The following is a 14,286-nucleotide window of genomic DNA, read 5'->3' on the forward strand; positions in this document are numbered from 1 at the left end:
GGGGGGGAGGTTCAAGAGGGAGGGAACATATATACACCTATGGCTGGTTCACGTCGGTGTATGGCAGAAACTAACAAAATATTGCAAAGCAATCATTCTTCAATTAAAAATAAATAAAATTAAACAATTAAATCCTTCCTTACAGATTGCAAGTGTTTGCATGACAGAAGGAGGTAAAACTGCTCTACTTAAAGACTTTCTTGTCATATTCTTCTACACACACACACACACACACACACATGCAAAGGAGGTCAGTTGATAAAACATTCTGGTCAATAGATCCTTAATTAATGGCCATTTTCAGTGAGAATTCTCAGCCCCAAAGTCTTAAGAGTCTCAGAGGAATGGCTCTCTACTGCAGGATTTCTGGCCCAAGACCAGTTCAGTGGGTGTGGCCATTTTGTCAGGAGCCTCAGTTCAGTTCAGTTCAATTGCTCAGTCGTGTCCGACTCTTTGTGACCCCATTGACTGAGGCACGTCAGGCCTCCCTGTCCATCACCAACTCCCAGAGTTTACTCAAACTCATGTCCATTGAGTCGGTGATGCAATCCGACCATCTCAACCTCTGTCATCCCCTTCTCCTCCTGCCTTCAAGCTTTCCCAGCATCAGGGTCTTTTCCAATGAGTCAGTTCGCATCAGGTGGCCAAGTATTGGAGTTTCAGCTTCAGCATCAGTCCTCCCAATGAATATTCAGGACTGCTTTCCTTTAGGATAGACTGGTTGGATCTCCTTGCAGTCCAAGGGACTCTCAAAAGTCTTCTCCAACACCATAGTTCCAAAGCATCAATTCTTCGGCACTCAGCTTTCTTTATAGTCCAACTCTCACATCTATACATGACTATTGGAAAAATCATAGCATTGACTAGACAGATCTTTGTTGGCAAAGTAATGTCTCTGCTTTGTAATACGCTGTCTAGGTTGGTCATAACTTTTCTTCCAAGGAGTAAGCGTCTTTTAATTTCATGGCTACAGTCACCATCTGCAGTGATTTTGGAGCCCCCCCAAATAAAGTCTCTCACTGTTTCGACTGTTTCCCCATCTATTTGCCATGAAGTGATGCAACAAGATGCCATGATTGTAGTTTTGTGAATGTTGAGTTTTCTTAAAAAACTGGAAATTGAACTGCCATATGACCCAGCAATACCACTACTGGGCATACACACTGAGTAAACCAGATCTGAAAGAGACACGTGCACCCCAATGTTCATCACAGTACTGTTTATAATAGCCAGGACATGGAAGCAACCTAGATGCCCATCAGCAGATGAATGGATAAGGGAGCTGTGGTACATATACACCATGGAATATTACTCAGCCGTTAAAAAGAATTCATTTGAATCAGTTCTAATGAGATGGATGAAACTGGAGCCCATTATACAGAGTAAGCCAACTTTTTGACTCTCCTCTTTCACTTTCATCAAGAGGCTCTTTAGTTTTTCTTTGCTTTCTGCCATAAGGGTGGTGCCACCTGCATATCTGAGATTATTGATATTTCTACCGGCAATCTTGATTCTAGCTTGTGCTTCTTCCAGCCCAGTGTTTCTCATGATGTACTCTGCATAGAAGTTAAATAAGCAGGGTGACAATATACAGCCTTGACATACTCCTTTTCCTATTTGGAACCAGTCTGCTGTTCCATGTCCAGTTCTAACTGTTGCTTCCTGACCTGCATACAGGTTTCTCAAGAGGCAGGTCAGGTGGTCTGGTATTCCCATCTCTAAGAATTTTTCACAGTTTATTGTGATTCACACAGTCAGAGGCTTTGGCATAGTCAATAAAGCAGAAGTAGATAGTTTTCTGGAACTCTTCTGCTTTTTCGATGATCTAATGGATATTGGCAATTTGATCTCTGGATCCTCTGACTTTTCTAAATCCAGCTTGAATATCTGGAAGTTCATGGTTCATGTTTACTGTTGAAGCCTCCCACACCTGCTCAACCCCCACTTGTTAATATCCCCTGCCTCTTCATAGTCATGAGGCCTCTGGGCCTGCCCTATCTGTAAAATGGAAAGGTTTAGAATTCTCAATGAGATAATATAGTTTTTGTTTTTCTTTTATTTAGAGTATAATTCAATGCAGGTAGCTTACTGCATATAAGATACAGAACTTAACTTTTGTCAAATTAGCTCTTAAAATTAAACTAAGGAAAATTTACTAGATGGAATAGTATCTACTAGAAGACATCATTTGAGATGATGCCATGTATAAAACTGTCCTCAAGAACAATTTCATAACATAGCATGATAAAAAAGACATATACACTTTCAGTATATTATTATTTAACTTGAATTTTTATAAATACTCTATTTATCTTATACCTGGTTATACAGAATGCCACTTTAGTGACCCTATGTAGTCAGAGACTTCTAGTTTTGAGCCATGTATACTGATTTCAAGAAAAAACAAATTAGCAATAGCAATAGCAAAATATTTTAAGATCTATCATAATGTTCATTATGAGGAAAATGCTTAAATTCAATGTAATTTGTAGCCATAGTACTATTATCACAAAATATCTCCATGTGTACAAATCAAATACCTCAATTTTAAGTTGAATATGTAAGGAATATACTATTTTCCCTTGATGCAGGAAATGTATGAGGGTGGTAGAAGGTAAACAATTTACCTTATGAAATTATTTTCAGTTATAACTAGATTCAGTATAAGAGGGATAACTTCGTATAGCATCAAAATATGGATTTAAAGATTATAAGATATGCTTGTGTGTATTTTTATGTCCCACAGAAGAATATTTTGAAATAAGTATAGAACTATTTTTATTAGTACATATCATAAATGACAAAGTGGTACCAAAGTCATGAAATCACTTGACAGAGACCCTATAGCTAGTGAATGACAGGGTTAATGGTTATACTTCTGGATCCTTGGAATGAATGTATATATATGGTGCAAATGTCTAATAGGCCTATTGTGTGCACTGAAATTTTAATATAAGAAATAACATGTATCTAACATAAATTAACAAAGATTTGGAATGTATATCTGAACACTGGATTTTATGAGTAATAAATGGAAGTAGTTTATATTTGGTCAAAGATATTATGTTCTGGCATACCTCAACATATATATTATATGGCTACTTAGGTTTCTGAATACTTAGAAGACACACAAAATACTACTTTTAAACAATACTTTAGAATTCTCTTTATCTAAGATCATGTACCAGGAAGAGTGAACACTGTATCATTTTTCAGATCAGTGACATTTGACAACCATTCAATCTAGTTCAGTGACAATTTTCAATGATGCAATTAATTGAATATTTGAACATAGTCAACAGTTGAAATTTTACCCTAGACTTTTTAAGTACTCATTTTGGATTTGTGGTTTAATAATGTACAATAATGACCTTATTTTTTTGTTCTATCTCACATTGCATATTTGAAATCACTTGGTAAAACTGTGCCACTTTGTTGTAGACAACTGATGAAAGTAGTGAACATAATTATGAGATCTACAACTGTGTCAGCTAATATTAAATCATATTAAATCAGTAAAGTTCCAGTATATGCCCAGGGTGTACTGTAACCCTATATTTTTTGTCAGATTCTCCAAAATAATGATAGAGTGCATTCTATGGCTTCAAAAAGCCATTGGGATTCATTAAGTATACACATAGAAATCTTGGGATGGAAGAAGAGGAAACAAACTGGGATTAGCCAATGAATGGAATACAGGTATCATAATGTATCTGAAGAACAGTTTAAAACACCAAGGTCAGTTAAATCTCCCTTATTGTTGCTGTTGTTTTTTAGTCACTAAATCATGTCCAACTCTTTGCAACCCCATGGACTGTAGCCCACCAGGCTCCTCTGTCCATGAGATTCTCCAAATTCTCCAGAATCCTGGAGCAGGTTTTCATTTCCTTCTCCAGGGGATCTTCTTAACCCAAGTATTGAACCCATATCTCTTGCATTGCAGGTGGATTCTTTACTGCTAAGCCACCTGGGAAGCCCTAAACCTCCCTACCAGATTTTTAATGGCTAAATTATTTTACCAGCAAAAAAATCAATTATTATTCAACTTTACATAAAAAGATTAAAAATGAAAATATTTATTAGAGGAAACTCACTAGCTGGAACTTAATTATATCTAAGGGGAGAAATTCTATTGATAAACAAGTTTACATAACCCATTAAATACCTCTTTATGTCTGAAAGAAGATGGGGTTAAAGACCCACAGAACTGAATTCAGCATGTCTGGGGAAGGGGGCTACCCACCAACAAGAGCGGAGAAGGATAAAGGAATGATAGAATGGCAGTAGGAGAGATGTTTCCCTATTATCTGAGATTTGCTCTATCTACCTTCAACAAGTTATAAATAAATGGAAGCTGTGGATACATTTTTATCTTGATCTCGTGTGTAGACAAGCATAACCATTTGGTAGAGTCATCCCCTGCTTCACAGGATTTTGTATTCCCTTTTGTTTGCTTTTTTATACCACAGCCAACTTTATTACAAAAGAGCTTTGCTCTCAGCAAATAGTGTGATAAAGGCATAAAGTACTTCCTTCTCAATAAGTGGTTTTCACAAATAAATTATTGATAGTAGGGATAAGTTCATGCTAAAACAGCCACACCAAGGAGAATACAAACCAGAACATAAACGTGGTATCTGAGCTCTACAAAGCTAATCTGTGAGTGACATTTGAGTGATGATAGTAATTAGAAGTCAAGACAGAGAAAAGAAATGAAACATAAGCACAGGGTCAGGTTGAGCTGCTCATTTAGAACTAAGGAATATACTAAAACCAGTCATTTATGGCAGAGAAACAGGCCAGATTGGAAGAGGAAAGGAAAGGAGGATGGGGGAGGTTGGGGGAAGGAGGGGAAATGAATGAGACAAAATGAACTTGACCTAAGATCCTGAAACTATCACAAGTTTCTTTTCAAAAGGAAGTTTCTAATATCCCTTTAACAACAAACGAGACAACCTAAATATCTATCAACAGAGGAATGGATAAAGAAGATGTAGTACATATATACAATGGAATATTGTTGTTGCTTTAGTCACCAAGTCATGCCCAACTCTTCTGTGACCTCAAGGACTGTAGCCTGCCAGGCTCCTCTGTCAATGGGATTTCCCAGGCAAGAATGCTGGAGTGGGTTGCCATTTCCTTCTCCAGAAGATCTTCCTGACCCAGGGGGTCAAATTTTTTTCTCCTGCATTGAAGGTGGATTCTTTACCACTGAGCCACCAGGGAAGCCCTATAATGGAATATTACTCAGCCATTAAAAGAATGAAGCAATGTCATTCACAGCAAAATGGATGGACCTAGAGATTATCATACTAAGTAAAGTAAGTCAGACAAAGAAGGAGAAACATCATATAACATCCCTTATAGGTGGAATCTCAAAAGAAATGATACAACTGAACTTACTATCAAAACAGAAAGAGACTCACAGAGAACAAATGTATGGTTATTGGGGGGAGGGACGGGGGGAACAGATAGTTAGGGAATGTGGGATGGACATACATACACTGCTATATTTAAAATGGATAACCAACAAGGTCCTCCTGTATAGCACAGGGAATTCTGCTCAATGTAATGTGGCAGCCTGGATGGGAGGGGAGTTTGGGCGAGAATAGATACAGGCATATGCATGGCTGAGCTCCTTCCCTGCTCACCTGAAATTATCACAACATTGTTAATTGGCTACACCACAATAAAAAATAAAAAGTAAAAAAAAAAAGAAAAGAAGGGAAGGCTAGTTTTTTTTTTCCAGGTGATTTTAAAACTTAGGTTTGTAAACAGATTGGTAGAATTAGTAGCCGCCCTCAAGATTTTCTATTAGCAATCATCAGTTCCTTAAAGCTTTGAATGAACTTACCACTGGTTTCACTGGATTCAGAAGTCTTTGTAAAAGGTTTGTTTGATTTTGTTTTATGATTTTTTTAGGTTCCTTTGGTGGCTGATGAAGGTACTCTATATTCCATTATGTTAATTCTTGTAAATTTATGCTTGTAAATAGAATCTAATCTAATCTAATTGTTTTTTTACAATCATTATATAGTTCTGTGTAGATTGCCTTTTTGGTTTATATGTCTCTTGTACTTGTTTTTAATATTTTCTGTGTTTAAATTGCATATGTTTGCTTTATTTCTCTTTTTCTGATCAAATTTATAAGAGATTAATCTATCATGATTTTATTACAAAGAACTAAGATCTTAAATTTATCTAGTGCTTCCTTCTTTCTAACCTCTTTATTTCTTCATTTATCTTTTATTTCCTACTTTCCTTAGATCATTTTTTGTAACATGAATGGTTGAAAACTTAAATTAATTAGTTTGTTTTACTTTTTCTTAAATGAAAATAAAAGCAAAGACAAAAATTGAAACTCTGGGTAGAACCAAGGCTGTTTCTCATGGGTTTTCTCACGGAATGCTTTTTCATATACAAAAGTGGATTTGAACTCTTGGTTTCTTATACATTTTAAATTAATCAAGTTGCATTTTAAAAGGATTATTAATTTCTACTTCATTATTATTATCAAAGATTATTCACTTTAAAAGTTCTTTTATGTGTTTAATGGCATTTTCACTACATTCTAATATATTATCTGTTTTATTTGTACATATGCCAGGGACATTTTTTATATATCTTCTCCTATGCCTATAGTACATTCTGGAGTAGAGCAGAAGTTAGAGATAACTCAGTTTGTCTTCCTTTTCTGACTCTAGTGTTTCCCAGAAGCATGGAAAAGAGCATAATGTCAGGTGGCTCCAAAACTAACCAAAAACCACCTCCACTCCCTGTCAGCAAATGGAGGAGGTAGTGTGGTCTCACAAGTGAATGGCTTCCTGCGATAAACAGCAAGGCTGGGTCCTCGCCAACAATACGGCTCTCGACATCATTAATAGGAATTTTCAAGTCTTTTTTTGATCAGGAAAAAAAAAGCTATCTGGAGAGCTAGGTTTTTTTCTGTTTTCTCCCCCTCCCACATTTTTCATGCTTTGTCTTTTTCTGGGGAGATGACCCACTGGTGAGCTACAGTCCATGGGGTCACAAAGAGTCAGACATGACTGAAGCGACTTAGAATGCACGCACGCACCCAGTATGGGATGAGTCTATCATCCAGGATTTCCTACTCTCTGGCTTCTGGCTAGGTTCAACCAATGAGTAAAACTGGCAGAACACTGGAGAACCCAAGGCATCAATTCTCCCAGCTCCTCCAGCAGGCCATGACTTGAGAGTAACTGCATTCTTAAGGTATCTATAGTTGCACTTGCTATCCAATGGGCCCGCTCCTGAGGTTTGAACTTTCATTGGTTTAAGGCTCTATCCTTTTGTCTCTTTGAGTTTAGGGGTAATAAAGGCTAGTAACTGAGGCTAGGTTCTGGGTACTTCACCATTTATTGTTGGTTCCTTTCATCCTGCCCAAATTTCTGTATATATCATTTTTATTACAGTCTCTTCAACTTTGTCTTAGCATAGGCTGATTCAATCTGAGACTGTTAATGATACACTTGGATGGTGACTCTATCAGCGGATAACAATAGACTAAAACTGAGGGGTTTTTCTGCCTCCCTACAAAAGGCATCACGTAGGTCTACTGATGTCTGGTCATTGCCTAGGGATAGGGAAGATTATTCCTAATAATGACAAAGTTAGGATTTTCTCAATGCCTATCTGAAAGCTCAGATTTTAATTTGGTTCATTTAAATTAAATTATAAACTATTGTTTTCCTTGAAAATCCAACTTTATGGGAGAGAAGTCTATGTAATTCACACGTTTTACAGAACCATCTATTCCAGGAAGTGCCAATAGGTAGAAAATCACTATTAAATTTACAGTTTTTTTATGTTATTTGTATTCTCAAATTTTTTCTTTGCTGCTAAATGTGCTGTAATCTGACAATGGTGAATTAAAGGCATGGGACAAAAATGTATTTCTATCTTTATTCTTTATGGTTTTAGCAGTATTTCTATCATCCAGCAAGTTGTATTATATTTTAATTATTGATTTTTAACTTCCATGGCTAAAAATGATTTTTAATACTTGTAAGTTTTCTTTATTAATATTCCTATCTCTGACTTTTAAAATAACTTGCTTTATTACCTACATAATTTATAATAGCCTTTGTATGCTTAGTTACTGTCATCTCATTTAGAACTAAATTCAAACCCTAACCATGGGTCCCAGTGCTCACCTCTTCCTAGCCCCATCCTGCTACCTCTCTGATCCCCTTCTTACTGTATTGTTTTCCACACTCAGCCCTCTCTACCTATTAAGTCCTATTTCCAAATGCTTTTTCTCCTCTAGGTCTTTTTATCCCACTGTCTGCACCATACCCTACAGATAATTCCTGGTTCACTCCCTCACTTCCTTCCAATCTCTACTCATAAGACAATCTAACCAAAGGTCTTCCCAAACATACTATTTTGTTTTTCTCTTCTTCACTCACTTACTTATCATTACATACATTTTATACACACACACACACACATTTAATGTCCTCTGGTACGTGACTCTAAACTCATTGTTCTGATCACTGACTGTAGTGTTCCTACTATTTGGAACCTGACATTCAGTAGACACTCAATAAATAGTGTATCGAATGTAAATATACTAAATTTATTTTGTTGAAGATATGACTAAAAACCTCTAATCAATGCCTCCCATTTGAGAATTTGTGATTTTTAAAAGGAAATTTGAACTAGTTCTATCTACCACTTTACTTGATATGCTGATTTATTTACATCCCACCCCAGAATCATTTAGTCATCTGCTATAGAACATTCAAGGTCAGTTTTAGGAGAACAGTTGTGCACTTGAACATTCTCTTCGATTTAACTGTGTTTATATTTTAAGGTAATAATCAGAGGCTAAAAAACGTGTCCCTTGGAATATTTTCCATTTCTTTTGTACCTTATTTTATTACAAAATAATGAGAAATATAAAATGATAATACATTTACTTTTAAGCATTTATCTTCTGTGTCTTTTGGCCTGGGACTAACTCAGGTAAAGTTTATTTCACTCTAGGTTTTCGTTTACACTGGAGAATGTTTTACTTGAGATTCTGTCCTTTAATACAGAGACCTCAAATATATACCATACCCCACTAGGGCCTTGACTCAAATGGGAGTTTTGTGGAAATTCGCTTTTGAAGGACTCCTTGTCCAACTTAATCCTCATTTGGGGGTCTTCCCCTGTTAAAACATTGGAATTTTCTCAAGATTTTCTATTTTTTTAAAATCATTTATTTCAAAATTTTCTGTTTTCAGTAAGAAATATAGGCTTCTGAGAAAAGATCTATATATTGCATTAATCATATTCTAATTTTGTATACTCACTTATCACATTTTATTAAACAATTTCATGATAAGATACAGGATATATGATCAGATTGATAAATATGGCCATAATTTAGGCTTTGGGAGGTTGCAAGATCTTTACTTTCCTTTCCTCCATTCCTCTTTTTACACTTAAAAAAATGGATGGCCTACATACATAAAATATACTTAAGTGTATACCTTGATTAATTTTCTCAAAGCAAATTCAACTGTTTAATAACCACCTGGTCAAAATATGGGATATCTTCAACACTTCTGATGATTCCACCCTGCATTCTAAAATCTAAGCACTCTTTTGACTTTTAAACTTGTGAAACATTCTGCCCATTTTTTACATTTAAAACAAATTGCAGTATATTACAGGTATATTTTGTGTCTCACTTATTTTGCTCAAATCACTTTCAGAAAATTGACCTGTCTTGCATACTATGTGTCTGGCTTCCCAGATAGCATAGTGGTAAAGTATCTGCCTGCCAAATCAGGAGACCACCTGCAATGCAGGAGACTAGGATTCAATCCCTGGGTTGAGAAGATCACCTGAAGAAGGAAATGGCAATCCATTCCAGCATTTTTGCCTGGGAAATCCCATGAACAGGGGAGCATGGTGGGCTATAGTCCATGGGGTCACAAGAGTCGAATGCAGCTTAGCAATGAAATTCCACCACTGTGTGTCACTATCATTTGTTCATTTTCATTCTGATTTTGGCTATTACAAATGAAGCTGTTATGAACACTTTTTATATATAAAAATATTATATGTATAAAAATTTTTTGGCAAAGATAGACATGTAGCCCTGTCATATGCTAAGGAATTAAATGTTGTGTCATAAGAATTGCACATTTTCATTCCATTTAGTATATAATGCCAAACTATTTTCAATGGCTGTCTGAATTACATTTTTACCAGTTAGTTGTGAGAGTTTAATTTATTCCAAACCCTCATATACACTCAGAATTATGAGTCTAATTTCAACCATTTTTGTGAGTTTGTATCAATATCTCATTGAAATTTTAATTTCCACAATTACTCCTGAGGTTAAAAAACTTTCATATTATTTTTGAATTTCTGAACATCCCCTTTTGTGAAGTTCCTGTTCAAGTTTGTTGCCCATTTTTTCCCATTGGATTTGTTTCTCATTCTCTAAAATTTAAAGAATCATAGGTATATCTAATATACTCAGCAATGTAAAGGTGTCAATCCTTTCCAAGCTGATCTAGATGTAACTCAGTATTGATCGTATTCAAAAGAAAGTTCCTGCGGAAATTAAAAAAGATGATTGTAAAATGAACCCAGAAATACGAAGGGACAATATAGCTAAGAAAATACTGAACAAGAAAAAAAGTGGTAAAATTCAGTTCGCCAGATAACAAGGTGCATCATAAAACTGAAGAATTCCTGGGGTAAGAAATGGCAACCCACTCCAGTATTCTCACCTGGAAAATCAATGGGCAGTGAAGTCTAGTAGGCTACAGTTCACGGGGTTGCAAATAATTGGGCATGACTGAGTGACTGAGATTATTATTACCTATCTATATAATTCATTATATACTTTAATAAAGAATTCTATAAACTCAAGATCCAATAATTTTCACTTTGTATACCTTAAATACAAGAAAATTTTATTTGTCAACTATGCCTTAATAGATATTGGAGGCAGCAGGATTAAGTAAGGTCCTAAAAATAATCAAGATGTACAACTTAAATCTATATAATTTTTGTAAATTATATTTCAATAAATCTGTTAAAGAATAATTTTAAAAAACTACAATATTGCACATGGCATGGTATTCATGATGCATAGACAAATAGACTTCTATTTGTCTATGGAAGTGATTTTAATCCCAGAAATGAAAGTGATTTTAAGTGGAAGTGATTTTAAGCCCAGAAGTGAAATCACGTATGTATTGAAAAAAATTTTATATACTTGGTACTGGAGAACAATAGGCAAGCAACATTCTTTTTAACGAATGATATTGTCATTTAGATTCTAAGTGGAAAAAAAAAATAACCTGAATTTTAACCCATTCCCCTTACCATACACAATGATTTCCAGGTGAAATATAGATCCAAATCCAGATGGTAAAATAAAGCTCATATGGATAACAACAAAAGGTAATACCATCATGTCTTTTGGTAGGGAAATATTTCATAAATAGAACATACAATTATAAAGTGCAAATTTATAAAAATGAACTATATTAAAGGACTGTTCTTTATCAAAACATAGAGTGAGTTAGAATTTTAATGCAAAGGACTTATATCCATATATAAGAACAACTCATACTTTTGATGAAGTTCAAGTTAACTTTTTTTTCTGTTTTTGAATCATACCTTGGGCTTCACACCTAATAAATAGTTGGTTATTCTCAAAGTCACAGAGATTTTATTTTATTGTTTTTCTATTTTATTGCTAGAATTTCTTCTGGTCCTATATTGAAAATTGTGAACTTAATAATTATAATATATATAGAACCCCAACAGATTTACAATATATAATCAGTATGTGAAAAACAAAACTCTTATTAAAAAAAAATCTATGGCTACATTAATCCACTACTTTAGAGGAGATTCAACAGCTTATGTTTTAATGTGACATTCTTTTACTAGGAAGAGATCAATTTCTTCAGCTAGATTAAATCTAATAATTCTTTGAATTTTCTGTTTTCCTTGCTTTTTTTTAAATGAATTTATTTATTTTAATTGGAGGCTAATTATTTTACAATATTATGGTAGTTTTTGCCATGTATCGATATGAACCAGTCATGGGCGTACTTGTGTCCCACCATACTGAACCCCTCTCCCACCTCCCTCCCCACCCCATCCTTCTGGGTTGTCCTCAGAGATATGCAGATGACACCATCCTTATGGTAGAAAGCGAAGAACTAAAGAGCCTCTTGGTGAAAATGAAAGAGGAGAGTGAAAAAGTTGGCTGAAAACTCAACATTCAGAAAACTAAGATCATGGTATCTGGTCCCATCACTTCATGGGAAATAGATGGGGAAACAGTGGAAATAGTGACAGACTTTATTTCTTTGGGGTCCAGGATCACTGCAGATGGTGACTGCAGCCATGAAATTGAAAGATGCCTGTTCCTTGGAAGAAAAGTTATGACCAAACTAGACAGCGTATTCAAAAGTAGAGACATTACTTTGCCAACAAAGGTCCATCTAGTAAAGCTATGGCTTTTCCAGTAGTCATGAATGGATGTGAGAGTTGGACTATAAAGAAAGATGAGCATCCAAGAATTGATGCTTTGGAACTGTGGGGTTGGAGAAGACTCTTGAGAGTCCCTTGGACTGCAAGGAGATCCAACCAGTCCATCCCAAAGGAAATCGGCCCTGAATACTCATTGGAACGATTGATGCTAAAGCTGAAATTCCAATACTTTGGCCATTTGATGAGAAGAACTGACTCATTTGAAAAGACCCTGATGCTGGGAAGTATTGGGGGCAGGAGGAGAAGGGGACAACAGAGGTTGAGATGGTTGGATGGCATCACCGACTCAATGGATATGAGTTTGTGTAAACTCCGGGAGTCGGCGATGGACAAGGAGGCCTGGTGTGCTACAGTCCATGGGGTCACAAAGAGTCGGAAACAACTGAGCAACTGAACTGAACTGAACTGAACCAGCTTTGAGTGCCCTGCTTCATGCATCAAACTTGCACTGGTCATCTATTTTACATATGGTAATAAACAGGTTTCACACTTTGTAATAGAATACAAAGAATCGATACTTAAAAAAGATATTTTCTTCAAGTTCCCAATAACATTTTCTTGCTTTAAATGATAATGATCTTTCAAAATGTTCTATAGGATGAAATGATGCCATGTGCAGCAACATGGGTGGACCTAGAGTTTATCATACTAAGCAAAGTCAGAAAAAGAAAGACAAATGCCATAGGATATCATTTACATGTGGAATCTAAAATATGACTTGTGAACATATCTATGAACTGAACAGACTCACAGACATAGAGAGCAGACTTGTGGTTGCCAGAAGGAGGAGGGGTGGGGGAGGGAAGGATTGGGAATTGAGATTAGCAGAGGCAAACTATTGTAGACAGAACGGATAAATAACAAGATCCCACCTGATGGAATAGCACAGGGAATTATATTCAATATCCTGTGATAAATCAAAATGGATAAGAATATGGAAAAAAATATATATATATATAACTGAATCATACTGCTATACAACTAAATTTAACACAACATTGGAAATCAACTATGGCTCAGATGGTGAAGAATCTGCCTACCAATGCAGGGAACACAGGTTCCATCCCTGGGTGGGGAAGATCCCCTGGAGAAGGAAATGAAGGAATCCACTCCAGCATTCTTGCCTGGGAAATCCCATGGACAGAGGAGCCTGATGGGCTACAGTCCGTGGGGTTGCAAAAGAGTTGGACATGACTTAGCAACTCAACAACAGTAGGAGTCATACAAAGGAAAACATTCCACAGACTATCTTATTTTCCTGAAGAAAATTTGAAAATAGTTAATCATTGCAGGAAAATAATAAAAAGTATACAGTGTTTCTATAAAATAACTTTTATAGGTTAAAATAACCTTTCATAAAAATGGACCAGTAGCTACACCACCTTCACTTCCATTTCCAGAGAGACATCCTCTCCCTGCCAAATGAGCTAAGCAATGTTTGGGGGAGTATACATTGCTAATCTTTCAGTATGGTTATTTTAAGAGTATGCGATCAATTATTTGGATTTATCCTTGAAAGAGAGACATAATGTAATTAGGAAGCTACCAAAAATGCCTGGTAAATATATTGGTCAATTAGAAAGATTGTGGAAATTTAATAAGAAAGGAGGGCTGCCTCCAATGTCATGAGAGGGAGAGGAATCTCAAAGTCATTCTGAGGAGACAAGGAGTCCTTTCATCTACATACTTGTTTAGATATGATTGTTGACTTTTTCTAATACCACACATCTATTTTCTCCTAGTTAAATC

At 35.7% G+C, this 14,286-nt stretch overlaps 1 protein-coding gene across 2 annotated transcripts in view; it reads right to left on the minus strand.

Moving 5' to 3' along the window:
- DMD (dystrophin) overlaps nucleotides 1–14,286 on the minus strand; it is a 2,163,935-nt gene that overhangs the window by 1,757,412 nt on the left and 392,237 nt on the right. The gene's annotated exons all lie outside the window — the stretch shown is intronic.

Source organism: Muntiacus reevesi, chromosome X, assembly GCF_963930625.1.
Source record: "Muntiacus reevesi chromosome X, mMunRee1.1, whole genome shotgun sequence".
Lineage (NCBI taxonomy): Eukaryota > Metazoa > Chordata > Mammalia > Artiodactyla > Cervidae > Muntiacus > Muntiacus reevesi.